The sequence below is a fragment of the Nipponia nippon genome, unplaced genomic scaffold (genome assembly GCF_047370975.1).
Source record: "Nipponia nippon isolate SJK-2023a ecotype South Korea unplaced genomic scaffold, ASM4737097v1 scaffold_1, whole genome shotgun sequence".
Classification (NCBI taxonomy): Eukaryota; Metazoa; Chordata; class Aves; order Pelecaniformes; family Threskiornithidae; genus Nipponia; species Nipponia nippon.
The window spans coordinates 72409499-72429870 of NW_028262290.1; the positions used below are offsets into that span (position 1 = coordinate 72409499).

The 20372-nt window shown below is 40.7% G+C and overlaps 1 long non-coding RNA gene across 1 annotated transcript in view; it reads left to right on the forward strand.

Moving 5' to 3' along the window:
• Positions 1-11139, forward strand: part of LOC148057421 (uncharacterized) — a 67094-nt gene extending 55955 nt beyond the window's left edge. Inside the window, exons 2-3 of the long non-coding RNA XR_015707199.1 lie at positions 5896-6154; positions 11076-11139. This is a non-coding gene — a long non-coding RNA (uncharacterized LOC148057421). The remainder of the gene's footprint in view (positions 1-5895; positions 6155-11075) is intronic.
• The last annotated feature ends 9233 nt before the right edge of the window (positions 11140-20372 follow it).

Consider the following 20372-nt stretch of genomic DNA (forward strand, 5'->3'; position numbering starts at 1 on the left):
GTCTGCAGTCATTTTTTTCTCTTTCCTGGTTTTAGGCTATCTCTGCTTGTTGTTACTTATTACTGCTTTTATACATTATCTCCTTCAATTTTCTTCTATGTCTTTGAAGCATGCTGAATTTTAACGAGTATGCAAATTAACGTTAGCCTTCCCTATCTACTTGCTGGCCTGCTGCAGTTCTCCTTATGCCCTCTCGACATTTTAAGCTTTACATCCAGATGGTGCTGGCTAGAAAAGAGAATGCAAGTTTCCCATGCAATTTTCATGGGGAAGAAAACATTTTCCCTAGCTGGTGGGGGGAAGGGGTTGGAAGAAGGAATTATTTTGGTATCAAATAGGACCCTAATGCTTATAAAAATAATATTTTTAATGTAGTTTAGATACTTGTGAGGAAAAACCCAGTGAAACAGTTCCATTAAAAGAAAAACAATTTATTGTTTTAAGCCATTCCCTAGGCAGCAGGCTTCCTAGGCCATCAGGGTGTTCAAGGTTATGGGCACTGCGGGAACCTGGTTTACAGCTTTGTAGGCAGCTGGCAGTATGCAGGTTTTCTCAAAATTTTGTCAGCTTTATTTATAGTAAAGGCATAGTAACATTTTTGCCTATTTAAAATAGTGGTGGCTTTTATGGTTCAATGCTCTAAATTGCCCATAGATTAGGGTAAGGAATACTGACACAGAAAGAGTTCTGTCTGGAGACCTGACCCATTTTTCTGGTAAAACGATGCCTGCCTTAAATTTTCTAACTTTTTTTTTCTGCCCTAGACATACCTGGAGGATGGCTTAGCTTAGCTCTGTCTTACAACAGAAAGCTTTGTCTTGCAACAGTGAGGAGACTACTACAAAAACTGCAAAGCATCAGTATGCATTTCCTGTGAACAAACGTGCCAAGGTTATAATATTATAACTGTAATAGTTAATGATTTTATATTTATGAAAGGAAGATGTAGCAGGTCCATGAAGTCTCAAATCAAGCAGACAACCTTTTGTTGGGACATCAAAGACCCTGCAACCTTCCCGAGAGATGCTGAGCATCCCTGTGTGCCACCAAAGAAGATCCTGCTCTTTCCTTTGGTATTTAGCAAACATCAGTACTTTCAAAACTGCTTTGTGCCCAGCAAAACAGAAGGCTGGCTTTAAATGGCTCTTATCAGCGCTGCTAGCGGAGTAACTGCAGCAGTACGCTGCTCAGTTTGCAGAACACCTCAAGTCATTTGCATATAGGTAGCAAACACCCTTAGAGATAACTAAGGGCTGTTACCCCACAATCTGTGCATGCTAAACTGCCACAGAGTGTATCCTGTGTGTCTAAAAGTTGCGAGAGGCTACAATTATGGTGAATTACCCTTACAGCCTGGAAGTAATTTGTACTTGCATGTTTTTGGGGTTTTTTGGGTTTTTTTTTTTTGTTTGGTTTTGTTTTTTTTTTGTTTGGTTTTTTAATAGCAGTCCAGTGAATTCCTGAAACAGACTTCATACAGAAAAGAAATTTTACTACTTCTTCACCTGAACAGTTTGCCCATGTTGCCTTATGTTTCCTCAGTTCACATATACAGTTATGCCCTCTTAACCCTTTTTTCCTTGACTTTCTTCTGGTTTTGCACCCCTTTTCCTCACTTTTTCCAGCATTATTTGAGAGTTGGGAACTGAAGTATACGGCTTAGGCCAAATGTCAAATCTTAAGCTTTGCACAGCTGCTAGGTTTGGGTAGGCATGTATAAGATCATTATGAATTTGACAAGCACTATCTTCATTGCCAATATGAGTGCCTTGACTCTCTGTTGCAAGAATTGTACTGTAGTTTTATTACAAATATTAAACAAAATTCTAAGAACCACTGTGTTAGGCTGTTAGATGACAGCCGCTTTCTGGTTATTTATACATAAGGACAAATACTTCTGAAAATATTAAGTTATTTAACCAGATACGATTTTGTGCACTTTGAAAGCAGCACTTATTTTCTTCCTCCAAGATATTTTCAAAAGTTAATTTAAAAATACTTGTAGAAAATACTTTTATCATCAGAGTTGAAAAAAGAAGCAACCGTGTCTACAAACTGGTTAAGACTGCAGGTCCAAAGGCAAATTTGGTGTCATTAATTTCTACTAAATATCTAGATAACTTGGCCATTTCAGAATGTTAGTTCCAGCTGTGAGTGGAATTGTTGTGCTTGCCTTGTTTCAAATGCCAGAGACTTGACTTTCCTGACATCATTTAGTAATGTATTAGCAGGCTAACACAAAATATTAAAGCAGTGGAAATGCATTTTATATCTAAATGCTAAGCCTCTTTAGGAAACATTGAAGATGAAAGGGTTTTTCTAAAACAAAATAATTTAGCTACTACTAACTAAAAAATCCTTACTGTTTTTATTACAGGATAAGTCCATTGATCTCTCCTCAGTTAACATAGTTTTGTGACAACCCTACTGGAAATCTGAAAGAAACAAAAAGCCTGCTTGAGAGAGATGAATTCCAAATGTCTAGCGAACCAGAAAGGCTTCCTCCTATCTAGTGATAATGTGTAACACACACTCTGGGGCAAGTTTATGAGGCTTTTGATGAGCGCAAACCAATCAGCCCATCATTAAAAGTGCTGTTTCAGGATTTTTGAGAGTACAAAGCACCCACAACTTCAGGTGAAATCACAAGCTGGGATGTGCGGTAGTACTGTCCTCAGTATTCAACAGGGCAATTGGAGACCACAGCATTGTTCGCAAGTAGGTTTCTGCCACATGTCAGCACGCTGGGGAGGGGTGACAAGGAGCGCTGCAGACCCAGGAGAGACTGACTGACAGGTGCATTTTTGCAGGTGAAGTGTCCGTTTCTGCCTTGTGGGAAATGAGACTGTTTATTTTCCACAAGTAGGCATGTTCTGGGGTTTGTGGACTAACCTTTTCATCAGATGAAACATGGATGACACATCCCTTTGTTAATGAAACTGATGTCTGGGGAAAGAATAGTGAATATTTTTCAAGAGAATATTGACATGCATTAAAGTCTCTTATCCATTTCTCTAGACACTAATGCAAAAATATGGGGTGCCAGTAGTGGGTGGGTTAATATGAAAGAAACCACGTCCAGAAAGGTTTGCTACTACAATGCAGCAGACTTGTTTAAGACTTCTTTGCTTTCATTTTTAGAGCTGTGGGACAAACACAGAAATATAGGTGCTGCTGTGCAGCGCTGCTATTGAGGATATGACCCTGAAAATCACAGTGGTTAGCAGCTTGATGGATAACAAAGCAATTTTACCTCACAAGAATTAATGCAAGGGAGATGGGCATCCCTGCAAAGACTTAAGAAATGCACAGTCTGAATACACAAAGACAGTACATACAGCATGAAGGATGGATGCGCAGGAGCAGACTGATGAAAATCAGCAGCTGGAAGATATACGAGCTTCTCTGAACAGATACTTGCTCCAGAAGATGTGTCACACCAGCAATGAGTCTGAGCAGCCAACGGTATTCGGTTAGCATCTGTTGGTGTAGTTAGTCAGTTAGCGTGTTCTTGCTGCCTCTTTTTGAATGGTTAAGTTTTTATTGTTGACATAATCTTCCTCAGATTAATCAAGGTCAATGAAGGATGGATGGAAAAACAGGGCAAAGATGCTGGTTAGTGGATATTAACATTAACAATATTAAATCATTGGTGGTAGAGTTCCTAAACAGTTCTAGTTAGAGACAGATAAAGAAGCAACAGGTGTTGCTGCCTCGACAATGCTCATGATTTGCCAAGAGCCAAATCCAATGTCAACATCTAATCATCAACAAAGGCAGTGGAAACTTTTCATGTTGCAAATTCCAAAAGATGAGGCTTTTAAAGAGCGGTGTTCAATAACAATGGGGACATCTGCAAAGCGCAGGACCAAATGACTACGTTGAAGTCCGTTGAAGACAAGTGTCTTCCATATGTAGCCCATTTCTTTGCTGGGGAGGGGAATGACGTTTTCAAATCACTGTGATCCTGGGACATTGTATTTAGGTGTAGAACAGGTGCACGTTAATACAGATCATCCTTGTTTATTGCAGTGTTTGCTGGAAGATGAAAAGGCATGGTATGTTAGGGTTTTTTTGGTTTTGTTTTTCCCAGGGAGCTGTCTGTCCTTCTGAACTCTCCTTAAGGATCCTTGGCATAGCTCCAACTACTTCTCTTGATCTCCCTGTTCATTTTCTTGCCATTCTAAAGTAGAGTCTGCCTTTAAAGCACTCACCAGCGGAGCATGACCAGTCCTTCCCAGTGGCGGAATTTAGCTGTTAGTCTCTAAAAAATATCTCACTGCATCTTCAAGTTTTGTCAGTTTCTTGTAAAAATATAGATCCCTTTGGAATAGTGCAGTCTCTGAAATTCTTACATTTTTCTTAAGAGTCCATGTTATTTCCTTTTGTCTTTATAAATTATTATTTTGTAATTATTCTCTAACTTTTCTAGTTTCTGGTCCTGTTCAAGATGTAAGTAAACCTTAATGCATTTCTTATTGTGCTGCACCTGACTTCAACTTTGTTTGCAAAAACAAGATGCGGCTGATGGTGTTTTGTTGGGAAACTTTCACACGTTAGAAGCGCAGGGTTAACAGTGAGGATGAACTCATGCAAAAGTGAAGTTCCTAGAACAATCTTTCCTCCACTTGCTTGCATTTATCTGTTATAAAAGTGTTCTTCATTTTGACACTTAAGCAAATGGCTGAGGGGGAGGGAATATAGCCTATCTTATAATACAACTTAATGCACAAAGGAGAGTTGCTCTGTTTGCCAAGTAGAGGTATATTTGCAGCATCTAATAATCTTTTTAACTTTGCAAAGAACATGACCATATAAAAAAGATCACTCTTTTGCAATATGTGCTCTCAATAGCAGAGGCACATCACAGAAGCTGTTCTTTTCGAAGATGGCACATAAGGCCCACCGGCAAAATGTGTGCGTACAGCTGGCTCCATACAGGTGGCTAATTCCACTAAGGAAAGTATGAGCTTTCCATGCAGAACCAGAGTTTACCCTGTGCTTGCCAGCGTTTCACCAAAGGTATTGAAATTACTGTATAAACTGAGGATTACTCTGACAGGTGACTTAGCCCGGAAAGCTGATCTCACCAGTTGGGTTGTGTTCTTCTCACGTTCCCTGTGGTGAAAAGGAGAACCGCAATTACTTAGGTACTGCCTTTCATCATCATCTGGCTTCATTTGTCCTACTGTACACTACACGCTCCTGTAGAGCCAGGTACAACCCTAGCAAAAATATTTACAGTGCTTGCAAATCTTGTCTTCAGCCCCACTTTGCATAACAGAACCACGGCAGGTTTGTTGATGCTGAGGCTCAGTAACCACACGTTCAGACTTGGTTCTGTCTGTGTATGTACAGCACTGAGCATACTGCTGTGTTGTGACTGGTTTGCAAAAACACACACATGTGAAGTTTAATTTTTTTTTTTAAAATTCTTACTTCAGTGTTGTTTCATGAGGGGACTTGTTATTGCAATAAATTACAAAAAATATTTAGATAAGTACTTTGTGATATCAATGAGAGACCTCAATATCTGAATGTTTTCTGTATAAATAAATGTGTTTGTGTGTGTGTCTGTGTATTCAAACTTTTGTTTAGCTGGATATGCAATACACAGCGTTATACCAATTCCTCATATGAATTGGGAAGTAAAAATCTTTGAATATTCTTCTCATCATGTAACTGGGCCGACTGATAGCACAGACTGTTATCTTCAATGAATAAATGAAGGAAGCGATAAGTATGTGAAACTTGTGCCTGATGTCAGTGGAGTGTACAGTATGTGTGGATCATTTTGTCATGACTTTGAAGCATTTGTAATCTGATTGGATAATGTACGAGATAATGTAGCAAAATAAAGAAATTCACAAAGAATATTTCCTTCTTCATCCACAGAAAAAGGCAGATGAGGCATAAACAATGGCAGCCTGAGTCTCAAAAGCTAAAGAAATGCAAACAACTGGTGGGTGACCTGACATCAGCTCGGGGAGAACAACAAAGGAAAATCATAGAATTGTAGAATGGCTTGGGCTGGAAGGGACCTTGAAGATCATCTAACTCCAACCCCCTGCCATGGGCAGGGACTGAGAAATGCAGAGTAAAAATGTCAGAAGTTGTGAAGACATCTGATTCCCACTGTCAAATGCAACTTTTGGTGAGTTTTAATATGCATGGTGCTTCTGAAATTATGAGTTTTGTGACTTTGTCACTTTCTTAAATCCCCTCGCTGCTTTTGTGAAGTAGCAGTCTCTCAATAATTAAGGGAGCAGTCAGCTTTTCTTTATGAACTGTTTTTCTTTTTTCTTCCTTGGATATATAGCACGCAGAAATGGTTCTGTCAGCTTCAGCTGTAAATCTCAAGTCCATGACAATGGAAGTAATTTTGGGAAACAAATGGCAGTGTGAAAGATATGATGTTGACCATAAAAAAAAAAATTGTGGCTAGAGTTCAAATGTCACAAATCTTAGTGAATGTAGAAACAGGGAGTAAACAAAGTTATATGATATTATCCATATGGCTTTTATTTTTGGTCTTATGAGTATGTGCAAAAATAGTTGTGGGTCTGTGGCAAATATGAGAAGCTGTTGTGTATTTTGAATACAAACCTTGTTAATACCAAGAGACCTGAATATTTGAAGGTTTGCTGTTGTTCTCTATGATAGCTGGGCTTAATGGTATCTGTGGCTGGGTAGACACTGGAATCCTAAAATGGTTCATGCAGAAGCTTTAGTCACAAAGGAGGCTGTTCGTCATAAACAGTAAGAGGGTTCTTGTCATGGTCAAACAGCTAGCAATAGGAACAAGGTGACTTTTCTAGTATGTTTGTCCTCTCTGTCATCCTCATTTACCCATTAACTTCTAATGGAAGTGTTTCTCTTTACCCTCTTTGCTGTCATGTCTGAGCTCCTTCCTTGAACTTACCCAGAAGAACACCATATTTCTATTCCTATTTGCTCATGAGGAGTTGAGAGAAATGTGTCCAGTTTATCTGTTAAATATAGTTTGTTCTGACTGTGTTAAGGAGCTCTGGCCTAGGCAGAAGGAAAGAAATGGGAGAGATTCCTGCCCTCTGTAGGAGGCTACGGTAAGGACTGTTGAAATCCTGTATGCCACTGGCTGTTCTGGGGAGCTGCAACACTTGAGGGGCTATGAGGAGGTTGAATAACTCGGGCAGCAACCAAGTGATAAATGGGATCAAGCTAATACACAAGTGGCTCTTGAAATTCGAAAAGTTTCTTCCCTGGAAGCAACAAGGGTGCAGATGGAGAACCTCCCCATCCAGCCTCAGAGGTGAGATAACGTCCCCAGCAGATAACATATACCCCAGAAACAGTGTATTCTTCAGTGGCGAGGGCACAGACCTTTTTAAAACTTTGGCCTTCTCCCACTCTGAGCAATACTGATCTGTAACTGGAGCACAGGGGGCACTAGCTGCTTACCTCTACAGCTCTGAGAAGTGGACTGAATTTGTGGCTGTTGACAAAGAACCTAGAGATCGCGGTTTGCCTGCTGCAGATGAAATAGTGGTTTGGCTTTTCCCATTTCCTGTTGTCTTCTTCCTTCTCAGCTTCCCATTGAAGTTCTGCCTGTAAGCAGAGAAACATTGCTGATAAGCCCTACCCCATCCACACATCTAGGTTTCCAGTTTTCTAGACCAGAGGAAGCTTGAGACTGTTTGTCAGTTGAAACACCTATAAAGTAAACTTGACTGTTCTACTTTATAAGCACTGCCTGGCAGATAGATGTATGCAGGCAAAGTTTTGGTTCATTATGTCTTTGCGTACAATTTACAGTGTTTGATTAGGTTATCTTGCTGCTGTGCTGTTGCGCATACTAAGATGGGGTAGAGATCTTCATGTTGCTACTGGAGAATGAATCGCAGGACAGGTCTGGTTTGCGTATACATGTGGTGTAGAGCAGCAGATGATGTAGGCAGTACGTGGAGCGGAGCACAGTTGAAATGGGCCATGACATGCATTTTCATCGTGAATATATAACGTTTACTGATCATGTTTCTTTGCCGTCTGTGTTGGAAGACGGGTTAAGGTAAATGGCAAAAATAAGCAGTTGTGTAGAATCCTATTATAGCATTTCTATACTTTCTAGCATTTGTGTTTTTGTAAAGGCTTTCTTCAACATAAACTTTCTTTTTCACTAGTCTATTTAGCTTTCTTTTAAAATAATAACTAAAATGTTGTTTTCACTGATGATAGTGGTATTTGGTTCCACCTTAACTGTTACTTTTAATGGTTTAATTTTGGTCTGGAGATAAATGAGTACAGAAAAACTTCTACTGGATCATTGAAGCTGTCTGGATATTCACAGAGATGATAATAAAATAAGATTTCTCCTAATTATAACCAAAGGGAAAAATCAATGAGTGACTATGGCACATAATCCTTAGGTAGGGAAAATCAATGAAATATGTAAATAAATATTTCACTAACATGACCTGAAACCATGTGTACAGGAATGTGAGCCTAGAGGACATGCTGAGAAAGTGAAGGGCAAGTTGTTGGACCATGTATATTGACACTTGTCTGTGTTGCAGCAGATACAATACCAAGGGCATCAGCAAAATAATAATTAAAAAAAAAATAATCAATGAACAGACAAAATATTGAAATGCAGTCATTGCAAAAGGTTAAATTGTAAATATCACTATAGTCATGCTCGTTTTTGAGCAGAAAGAATTGAGGTGTTACATTAAAAAATGTGGTTGTCAAACAATGTACCCATACATACACACACACAAAGTAATGTGGTAGCCAGAAAGAAAAGGTTCTTACCAGGAGACTTCCAGTCCTTTGTTAATACCAGGGAGTCTGGCTGTGCCTGTGAAATAGCACGTAATGGTGGATCATGGATCACCAACGTAAAAATTAGAGGAAGATGCAACAAAAACATGGTGGCGCATTGTTAGTGCAAAGAAGCCTGGAAAATTCTAGGGACCCTAGAGGAGACTTAAAATCTGACTGGAAAGATCCTTGCCCTTTTACTTAAGTCCCCCTGTGTGCCTTGGGCCTCGGGAATTGTGTGCGCTCCTGAGGAAACATTGGTGAATTCAGCGTGCCTCTCAAGTTCACATATACTAGAAATTGTGTAAAAGACTTGAATTAATTACAACATTCTCCTGGTAAGCTCCTGTCGCTATACCTCTCTGGTATGAACGTGCACGATTCCAAAGTCTACCCAGGTTTTTTGTTGATGGCAGCAGACTTTTACCTCTGGCTTACCTGTGACTGCATACCTAATTAGCAATGCCATATCACGTAGTGTTTGGGGTGTGCATATACTGGTATAATTTCCCTAGTTCTCTTTGTCGGAAATTTTTTAGGCAGTTCTGAAGATTCCCATCAGTTACAAAGAGCTATGCCTAAACTGCCCCAGATTCTTTTTTGTTAGGCATGTAGCATTACCAGTCTCAAGGCTATGAATTTAAATACAGCTGTTCAGTGAGGAACACTTTGTTTGATGTGAGGTTTTGTGTGTGTGTTTTCTTCTGTGAGGTGCTTTCCTATCACTTGAGGGGAAATATGTCACTCTTCTGTCTCCTGTTACAAGGCAAATCGGATTCTGCTCTCATTTAGAAGTGATGAGATTTTGTGAGTGCAGTTTATACAGGTATGGATTAAGGATTTATCACCATATGGAATTTGATTTAGTTCCATATTTCTAAAAATGGGTTTATTTGGTACAGCTGTACTCTACCTGTTGTCGGTGTCTCCACAGTGGTCAGGAGGCATTGGAGGCAAGAAGGTATCCTTAGAAGGAAAGGAGACAAGTCCTTCCATGGTCTCTTCTTGTTCAGGCAATGCAGTAGACTTTTATCCCTTGCAATAGTTAGCCTGGCACAGGCTTATCACGGGGCCAGCACATGGCAGGAAGATCTCTTAAATGCAGTTAATGTGCAGTGACTTAATGTTGGAAGCATACTTGTGAGCTGTGAAGGGCATGTGTCTTCAGATTTTCTAGGACAGTAAAACCCCTCCTGAAGTGTTTTATGGGTTGTTGTTTATGGACAGCTGCTTTCTTCAGGACTAACTCTCTTCTCCTATGTCTGAGGTGGTATATGTTCCTGGACACAGTGGTGTGGAGGTCAGTTTTTGAGGCAGCATAGCATTGCTGGCAGCTGGAAATCAGATTTTCTGGACATGTATTTCTTGTATCCATGGGTCATCATAATGTTTTTTCACAGACAGGCCTTTGATCATCAAGCATCCCTTGCAAAGCAAGCAGAATCCCTATCATCCATTGTAGGGAGAATCTGCTCAGGAATATTTGTTTTATAAATAGTTTTGAAAATATGACTGGGTTTAAAATGAGCAGTACAAAAATCTGTCACATTTATAATTCGTTTGAAAGCTGACCTTTTAAGGGAAACTGGGATAAAGGTTTTATTGCTGATCTCTGTATCTGTGACTCCTGTTCACCATAGGATCCAACTAACAGAGAGCTGACTTAAAACTCTCCATTGGTGAGGCAAAAATAAGTACAGCAGGTAAGTGGCAAAACAGGAAGGCAAAGGATGGGAGCAGTTGTTTTCAGGAAAAACTTTGCAGAAGAGGCAAGGCTGGCAGGTAACAAGACTAAAAGAGGGGAGGGGATTTTTTGAGGTAGAAAGAAGGTCTCTTGGAGCCTCTGCTAATGAAGCTGAGTTAGTGCAGAGAGACCTGCAAGAGGATAACGTAGGAGGAAACGTGGAGCATTTTTTCACAGATACATCATAAGACTGTTGATAGCATACCTCAAATTTTGTATAAAAGATGACTATTCCCTGAGGCATTAAACCAGGAAGTATAGTGTCCTTATTTGTGAAAGGATTTAAGTAGAGTGTAGGCAGCAGGGCTCTGACCTGTTGAAATATGCAAATGGTTCCCTACAGCTAAGGTGATTTGACATTAGTCTGAAGTGATGATTTCTAATTTTTTTTTTTCTTTCTTTTTGATATTCATTGTTTCTTGGAAAGGATGCTTCTGCAGGGGTTTGTGTTGCAGTTTCAGCTTGCCTTCTCATGTAAGACATTCACACTGATGAATTCACTAACTGTTTTCATCCTTAATTGATTTTGCAGTGATTTGATTCTGTTAATGAAGCCCAGTGTTGGCTGAACAGAGCCTTGGGTGCAGCTGTGAGAGCACTAGTGGAATCAAGGTATTTTTGTTTTCCTCATTTGATATTTCTTTTGGCATGGGTGTCCTTCCTTGTAATTGTTTCACATCTAAAATTTTAGTTTAATTCTTCTTTTGGCAAAGTGTAGTCATAAGTAAGAGTTTTTCCTCTAAATGCTGTGTTTGTGTTCAGCAAATATCATTGTGTCTGAGAAAAAATTATCAAGAACTTGCAAAATGTCTTTTCATCTTGCCAGGCTTATGAAATGAAAAATGTATATGTTTTTCAGCTTTCTGTAAGAGTAAGTGAGGCAGAGACAGAGGGAGAGGTTACCACACTGTAGATTTTTCTTCTAGACTGAAGAAAGAGCATAGCTGGAATAGGTGCCAGAACAGATGCTCTTTATATAGTTCTATAAAGCGGAGAATGAGGATATTATGTTCTTATATTTAAAGCAAGCATTGTCTTCACCTCATGTAGAGATGGTTTTGTTCATTTAAAAAAAAAAAAATCTGTATGTAGGTAAATCGATTCATGCAGAACAGCCCAACTATGTATTAATACCTATCTAAACCTCAGGTTATTCTGGTGGTGGGAGTGTGGAATGATTAAAATGGAAGCAACAAAATGCTTTCCTGCATGGGAGATTTTCAAAGAAATGAAGAAACTTGTACATACTGTGAATACCAATGAAAGGTCTGAGCGTTCATCACTTCATGATGAGTATGTTGAGATTGCTCTGGTTTTAACTCTAAGGGCTAGCAATATTTGAGTAACAATTCTGGTCTTTGGGATTCAGCTGTTATTCCAGAAGGCCTGTTGGGAACTACCCAGTTAAGATCAAAATCAAACCCTATCAGAATGTGATGCTTATTTTCATAAAAAAATATAAAAAAGCAGCTAATAAATGAACACATATGCGAATCTAATATTTAGGGGTAACCAGAACAGAGTTTCCTCGAGAAGGTGAGATTTAAGCCATTACAATAACATGTGGGCATATTAGGAAGACCCTTTTTCAGAGCTGAATGAGTTCTTTGAGCTAACATTGGTGTGTTGTGCCCATGGAGCAGGGGACTCTTGCAGGACAGTGGACGTCCTCCATGGGGAGAGGGAGATGGGAGGGAGGCTTGTAACTGAGAGGCAGCTTCCACATGAGGACGGGCCATTTGCAGACTGTGTCAGCAGCATCTGCCAGGAGGTGACTTTGGAATGGTGTGGTGGGTAACACTGGGCACAAAAGCAGGACAGGAGAGGAAATCTAGGATATTCTCTCTCAAGTGTCTAATTTTAAAAGCCAACAGCATGTTTTACATTATAATTAGAATTAAGGCATATTGTTATGGCAGTTCAGTTTTCTCAGCGTGATGTATCTCAACAGACTACTTGGTATGGTCCCCATTTCTTGAGTGCTTGGGGTTGTCGTCCCACAACATGTTTTGGGTGGCAGACTGGTGTAAATGTTGCCATCCCTTGTGGCAGGTAGCCTTACCTTTCTGTCTTAAAGTGTCCTTTCAGTGATAGCATGGCCATGTTGTGAACCTACTCTTAAAAGTAAGTTGTCAAATGTAGAGATGTTTTAAAGCCAGATCAGCTCATGACGGAACAGCACAAATGTCATCCAGACGCAGCTAGCTTAGTTGTGGGAGTGAGCAATGAGGGGGGAGGGATTCTGGCAATACCTGAAGCCAGGATCATTGCAGGAAGCTTTGTAATGGAATATTGTGGCTCTTGTTATGGGCAAAGAAAGCGCTATTTTGTATATGGAAACTGAAGCAAAGTGGGGCTAAGGACTCTTCTATACCAGATTTTTTTGGTGAATAGAACTGTGTTAGAACAGTTTTGTGTCAACAGACTTGAAGTTGGTTTAATTCAGGAATGGATATAAGCTGTACTATGGATAATTCAGGAACTGATATAATCTGTACTACAACCATAAGCTCTAGTATAACTATATCCACACTTGCACATTCATCAAGGTAACTAGAAATCCTCCCTGGCAATTCGCACCCCTAGCAGCGCTGTTTCAAAAATACCACCCTCAAAGGGAGGGCCCAAATCACAGTCTGCAGATCAGACAGGAGGGCAGGGAGGGGGCAGGCAGGTGCTGACCCCTGGTCTCCAGGTTCACAAGGAAGCACTAACCATTGAACTGTTCCCATTTAGCTATCAGGAAAGTAATTTCCAAAACCAGTAATGGAGAGATTCTTAAAAGCAAAACCATTGATCACGTGTCCAAGTCCATTCAAAGGCTGGGAGACTTAGGGTATAGGCTAAATCTAAAGTGCAGCGGCAGTTTTGAAAAAACTCCTCATGCAGGAAAGCCTTCTTTGTTTTTTGTGCCTTTGAAAAATTCTCCTTCAAATCTCAGTGTTTAAAAAGATAAACAACCAAGGAAATGATATGTAATTTCTGTCAGTAACATAAATACAGTTAACTTCTCCATAATCATAGCTTTGTGATTCAAAATACCTAATCTAGATAAGTTGCAGCTATAAAAATTATGAAGCAACACAAGGTTTAGGTAGGATTAAGGTTAGATTAGGCCCAAGTGAAAAACATCCCCCTTGACAAGGGGCAGTCACCACTATTCTGTAACCTCTTAACAGTCTCTAACTGCAAGAAACTCTGCCATTATTGAAGAAACATCTGTTTACTATTAAAGCATGTAAAATATAAACAGGCAAGATCTTTTCTGATTGAGCGGTTATAAAAACAGAACAGAAATTGGTGTACGCGCTCCCTATGCGGGAGACTCAGTCTGTTGGTGTTAAATGATGTCATTGGATCAACAAGATAGCTGCCAGAGAACCTGGGGGTGTGTGGGGGGGTATTTTAGCAGCTTTCCTCCGCAGCAGGCCCCGAGCGCAGTGGCTGAGAGGTGGGCGCAGGCCCTGGGGCAGCCCGCCGGAGGGCTGTGCCGGCAAGCTCTGGCGCACAAGGGGCTCGATCTCTCAGCTGCCGCCTGATCCCCGCTAGCTCTCACCTGCTCAGACGCAGAAATCGCCCTCCGCTCTGGAAAAGCGGTGTGTTGTCAGATCCTTAGCACAGGCTGAAAATAGCCATTTTAAAATAGCAGTAATTATCAGTTTTGTGTGAAACGAAGTGCCTTTACTTTGAGATGGGTACTTCTTAGCATTTGGACTATAGGAGACTAAGTAAAATGGGATGCTTACCATACTAACAGCTCTGGACCTTGCCTTTTAGCTTCCCTCTGTTGTATATTCTGTATAAGAGGCTGAGAAAACTCAAGATCTGAATCATGAGCAGCTGCAAAAGAGAAGACTGTTTTTATTAAGACCTCTTCAGTGCATGTTTTAAAGCTAAGAGTGTCTGAGCCTAGCTAACTTTTGGTTTAAAGGCTTCTATATCTGTTTTTTGCATACTTTATTGGTGTTAAAATAGATCTAGCACAGAAATGAGGAATATATGATTACAACCTCACTTTGTTCCTATGAGTCCACGTTAAATGAACACGCAGTAGAGGGAAAATTATTTTGAATTGTGTGGGGCAGATGTCTAAACAGCAAATTCCACAGCGTGGGTATAGTCTCAGCAAAAACTTTGAAGACCCTTCCTTTTAGTGGCGGATTTTGTGAACCGTGGTCTTGGAGTACACATACGTGGCTGAATGGAAGTCAGGGAGGAAGGGTCCATAAGGAGAGCCAAGTTCTTCACCGTTAGGGGATCTAACAAGCTTGCAGGACAGCGTAAAAGCAGGCAATGTAATCATGGCTGTTCCAGTCACTGAGCAGGAATGATGCTGTGCACTGCACAGGCTGCAGTGGCAGGGAGGCCTGCTGAGCAGTCTGGCCAAAACAGAATTATAAGAAATGAAAAGGATAAGCTACTGAGTTTCCCTTTAAAAGCACCTCTTTCCATAATGCCTGTATTATAAGAGCATTTTAAAACCTTTTTAGATATCAAAGTCACTGTGACAATTCCAAAACTATTGCTGTTGATGATCAATAATCTGCATTTTTAAAGCATCTTCATTACCTATTTTTGTTAATGCAGCACAGAAAATAGCGAGAGACAGAACTGGTTGTGGAAAACAGACCATGTGGTAGATTGCTGTATGTACATCTGTAACAAGAAGGGTAGAATTTGAATAGTGTAAGAGGAGAGAGCTTAGCTTAATCCAATCTAAAATCCCTTTGTGTTAAAGGTTAGGTGTTGCCTTTGCAAAAGTCCTCTGTATTCTGTAGGAAGCTTACCTTTGGTGCAGTGACCATGGTATCTGTAACATCCAAGAGGAGCTCAGCAGCAGTCTGAAAAATGTATGGCGTCAGATAACACATTACATGAAGGATCGTAGTGGAAGAGATATAAAACTAATGTGTAAAAGGGCAGTCTCCCCACTCTTTGCACTGATACAAAGTCCCATTTCCTTTATACTTGTCTAAATCTTCATTAGCTGTCTCCGCCACCAAAAAGAAGTTGAAGTCTGTTGTGAATCGTATTGGGTCTGGCTGCCAGCATTGCAAAGTGTAGCTACATCACTTCCACTTGTTTTGCATCTAGAAGGTGTTCTTCTAAATGAGAGCTAGAAAATTACTGTTTAATTTATTTAAGTATATTAGATTTTGCTGCCTAGCTATGCAAGAGAAGAATGGCTGTTTGAATTTACTCCACGGAAAACGCGAGGTGTGCTTTTTAAAGGAATGCGAAATAACACAACAGAGGCAGCACTCGCATTTCGTATTCCAGATCTGAATTTTGCTCAGCGTAGGAGCCCAAGTTCAGAATTTCCCTGAATTCATGGCCATTCATCTAGATTCTAGAATTTTTAAACTTTTCTTTTTTTAGTAGGGTTATACTTTAAAACCCTTTGTTCCCTTTTTTTAATGCCCATTTGATGAAAAAAAAAGCACAATAATTTGCAAAATGCCGTATGATCTTTTTTCTAATGCTAAGTGCTTAGGAAAAAAAATGCTTATTAGACAGCTAGGTTTGGATATTGAGCTGATCCTGTAATGCTCCATCATTGGCATAGAGTTTTTGTTCCAGGGTAAAATTACCCCTGCTGCTTTTTCATGAGAGGGGAGGAATAATTACCATGCTTTGCTCTTTCTCGTCAGCATGTTGGCCCACTGCCCTGGCTTTTTAGAACCAGGTGTTAGAGGCAACAGTAACTTTGGTTTGCGTCCTGCTACCTTGTCCTTCAGCAACCGGTGTTTGCATGGTGATTTCACCTTGTGTGTTAATGTCCCTGCTTTCTAAAACCCAGCTGTCTTACTTCCACTGTGCTGTTGTGTGCTGACACTATACCATTAATGATTTTCACTTCTCCCACTACTTGGGTATTCACCAGATGCCTTGAAGTTTGCTTTATGTTGCTCTGTTTCCTTTGTGCTGTTTTTCTCTGATTCTTCAAGGACCCTTATACAAATATTAGCAGATTGTTATCAAACAAGTTGCAATCAAATGGAGAACTTACACTTTGACCAAGAGAAATACAAATGTATTCTTTTCCCTTGTGGGACAGCTTAAAATGTTCTTTCATCAAGTGAAGTGTTCTTGCTTCTGTGTAGTATTAATGCAGTTAGGGTGCAGTAATACTTACTTTCTGCAGGTAGCTATCATTCCTAAATGCAGAGGAATAAAATTTAATGGACTGATGCAGTGAAATATTGTGATGAGATATTGCACTAAATAGAGCAGTTCATTCATTTGACCTCATAGAAAATACCTGAGCAGTCCACATTTTGGCTAAATCTGGCAGGTTTATATTGGTGGAACCAGTTTTTTAAAAAGGATTTAGGGGTTCAGTGAGTGTGCGTGTATGGCATGGTGTTGTTCATGCTCAATGTGAGCTGAAAGATGTTAGACTTGTTTTAATTGCTTTATGGGAAACGAGTTGACAGCCTCCCTTTATACATCTGTCAACTGGCTAGGAAGGGAGGCATGAGGATCTTTTCATATGCCAGCCAGCCAAAGAGACCCCCTTTCGCTGTGTAGGAGAGATAGGAGATAGACATTGGCACATCTTACTAGGATTTCAGCTTCAGTCTTTGAAGGAAGGCTCTGTGGGTGTGAAGTTGAGCTCTACTATTCTGGCAAGGCTCTGCTGCCCTGGCACAGATGATCAGAAAGGTTTCCTTTTGGTTTACAATGAGCACAGCTAAAAGTTTTTGCTTGAAGAAACTGCTGCTTGTGGTGACCCTGCCCAGACTGAGTTACATCTGGTTGTAAAATGGTGATTTATTATTTGAGTTATGGCGCTTTTTGGGAAGGAGTGAAAATTGCAGTAGGATGTGGGGTGGAAAACCACAGTGGAACCCACAGGAAAACAGTGGAGACAACACCTCAACACTCGCTACCAGGCCACACGGTTCCTGTTTGTGTCAATTAAAAGAGCTGCAAAGGGTCTAGCTGTTCAGATGCATGGGTTCTGGCAGGCTGTTGGTGGCTGGTGCCAGCCCAGAGCTCCTCATCGCACCATGGCACTTCAGGCTGGTGCCGAGACACATGTTTCTTTATTCTTCTTGGTCCTTCCAGCCTTCCCAACACCCCCAAAATACCAATGCCTTTAAAATATTGTAAGCACAAAAATATTTTAACAGATTACTAGGAGGTACTGGTCTGGCATGCTACACTGTAAGACTGCCAAAGCAAATGTTGAGAAAGAGAGATTTTTTTTTTTAAACAGGGTCTGAGAATGCTGTCTGTCTTCAATTTTTTTTTTTTTCTTTTGCGTGTTTTCAGTAAGCTTTCACCACAAAAATTCTGATGTATTTCTTCTGACTTATGGTGTGCTGCAGAAGTATATCAAGGGGCTCTGTTCCAGGGGAAAAAAATAACAAACCCAGATTGTAACAGCTAGACATCTTTTATGGCTGTAGGCCCTTGATGAAGCATAGACTTGATTCAGACCTCCATTCAGCTCTCCATCTCACAATGTCCCTTTCCTGAGGTTTAGCCAAACCACGCTGCCTCACCCAAGACACTGTTACAAGTTAGTTGGTAATCGTGATCTATTGCATAGCTGACTGTGGGGCCCAAAATAGAAATCCTGTGATGACCTATCACCCAGAAGGAGTCATATTTCTTCTTAATGGGTTGTCCTCTGCTGTTCTGCTGAGACGCCTGTCCACAGTCTGGCTCTTAAAATTCATGACCAGCACCTTCAACCTGTTCTGTCCATGCTCCCGCTGTGACTAATTCTGTCTGCCTGTGGCATCTCTATCCTATACGGAACAAGGGGAGGAGTTTTGCATTTTGTCTCGCCATGTCAGTGGAGGACCCTGGAGACCTGCTGCATCATTAGCATTTATGAATATTGGTCACTGATGTTTCCTGAGCTGAACCAACAGTTTCCCTGTCTGTGTCTGGCTCTCTCCTTAGCATGAACTCCTCTGTAGCTATTTTGTACACGTTGGCACATTCCTTTCTATTTTGGTGCCTTTGTGCCTTATGCAGTGAAATAGCTAATTAAAAAGCAGAATCTCAATTTAATGGTTTGGTTTTTTGTTTTTGTTTTTTTCCTTCTTTTCTTCCTGTATTTTGCTCCAGAACTTGGTTTGTGGCCTGAAGCTCAACAGCAGAGAGCTTGCTGCTTGCATTTGTTGGTAAGCAGGGAGGGGAGGAACCCAGGGCAGCTTTGTAGCTCCAGTGAGACAAAGGAGATGGAGGGAAGGGAATACTCTCTGGCACCTGGGACTATGTGCAAGGAAGAGAAACTGCCTATGTCAGACTACCGCACTTGGTTCAGATACAGTTACACTGTCAAGGCTGTGGGTATGTATTTCCCCTTGTTGAGGAAGTAGTGCTGTCCTGTGTGCGCTCAGAGTAAGCCATTGAAAAGCAGAATATAACATGCCCATAACACCGGAACCGAGAGGTTTTTGGTTTCCTACAGTTCCCTGTTCTTTGACTATAAACTTTATTCAGTATGGGTAAGAGCTTCTTCCTCTGTTGAATTTCTGGTGTCTTAAACAGTACAAGTTTCCATTGCATTGTTTCCCTTGCTTGTAGGGCTTATAGGATATTTCTCCTCTACTCAGGTGTCTTTTTTTTTTTAATGAAATCTGTAGCAATCTGAGACCTCCGCTGTGGTGAAATCACGCTTTTAGGTTCTGAAGTTACTGGGGGTAGAGACGAGCAAGAAAAAGAAGCAAGAAGCTTAGAAGAAGAGAGAGAGAAAAGCAAAGATTGCATCAGCCTCATTTCCATGGCAAGGCAGGTTAAGTGAAGAAAAAAATAGCAGCTCTTGCTTTTTTCGCCCTGGGTCTGCATCACTGTTAGAAAGAACTGTTTAAGTGTTTTCATGCACCTGTTGTTTCCTCCCTGGAAGTTCAGTACGGAGCCTCTGTGGCTTTGCGGGGGTTGGCAGGAAATAGATTGCTTGTGCGGAAGCTCTGGAAGGCAGTGATTGAATCAAGAGGTGGCCTCCAGTGAGGGTCTCCTTTTTTACTTATCAGCAAATAAAAGCATGTGAACTGCAGCTGAGATAACCTTAAGTTGTGCCTTCAGAGCCATTCATCTCTTAGTGCCCAGAGCTGAACGGGAACAGCAAACTGCAACTGTGACAGCAGAGAACGAGGGATATGGCTCATGCTAGTACCGAAATGTTTGTTCAATAGCCACTCACAGCTGTGAGAGAAAGGCTGAAGTTAGATGCGTTGCCAAGAGATCCTGGGGATGGGAGTGCCTTACCTAGAAGATATTATTGATGTATCACTCATTGGCTTTCCCAAGCTTATTTTGTTTCCCACTCAGCTCCTTTCTCCTCCACCTAAAAACATGGTTTTGCTTTCTTCCCTTGGAATTGAGGGAGTGTTTTTGGTAAAGACTCTTAATGAAAGTATCTAAGTCTATCCAGATGTCTGCATGGGGCTCAAACCATCACTGCTCAAATCATAAGAGGAACCAGTAGACATCGGAGCTTGGCCCCTCATGTTGCTGACAGCACTTGGCTAAGAGTTATTTTTTTTATTCTTAGCAAGTTCAGCTTTCCAAGAAATTTGGAAATTAGAATTTCAAAAAGTCAGTGTCTTACAGTACTGAGAATCAGATAGGTCCCAACCAGCTTTTTCTTTTAGAACTTTCTTTTTAAAGAAGGTCATAAATTAGATACCCAGATTTGTTTCTGCATGGTGAAGTTATATGGTCGATGCCTTACTGCACCTCACTAGCACCTGCTCTTTTGTCATCTTCTCCAGGGCATGCTTTCTGAATGCTTAGAGGAAATTTTAGAAAAGGAGAAATGGCGTTTAGAGAAACGAGGAGAAGAAGAGGGGAATAAATTATCTTCAAC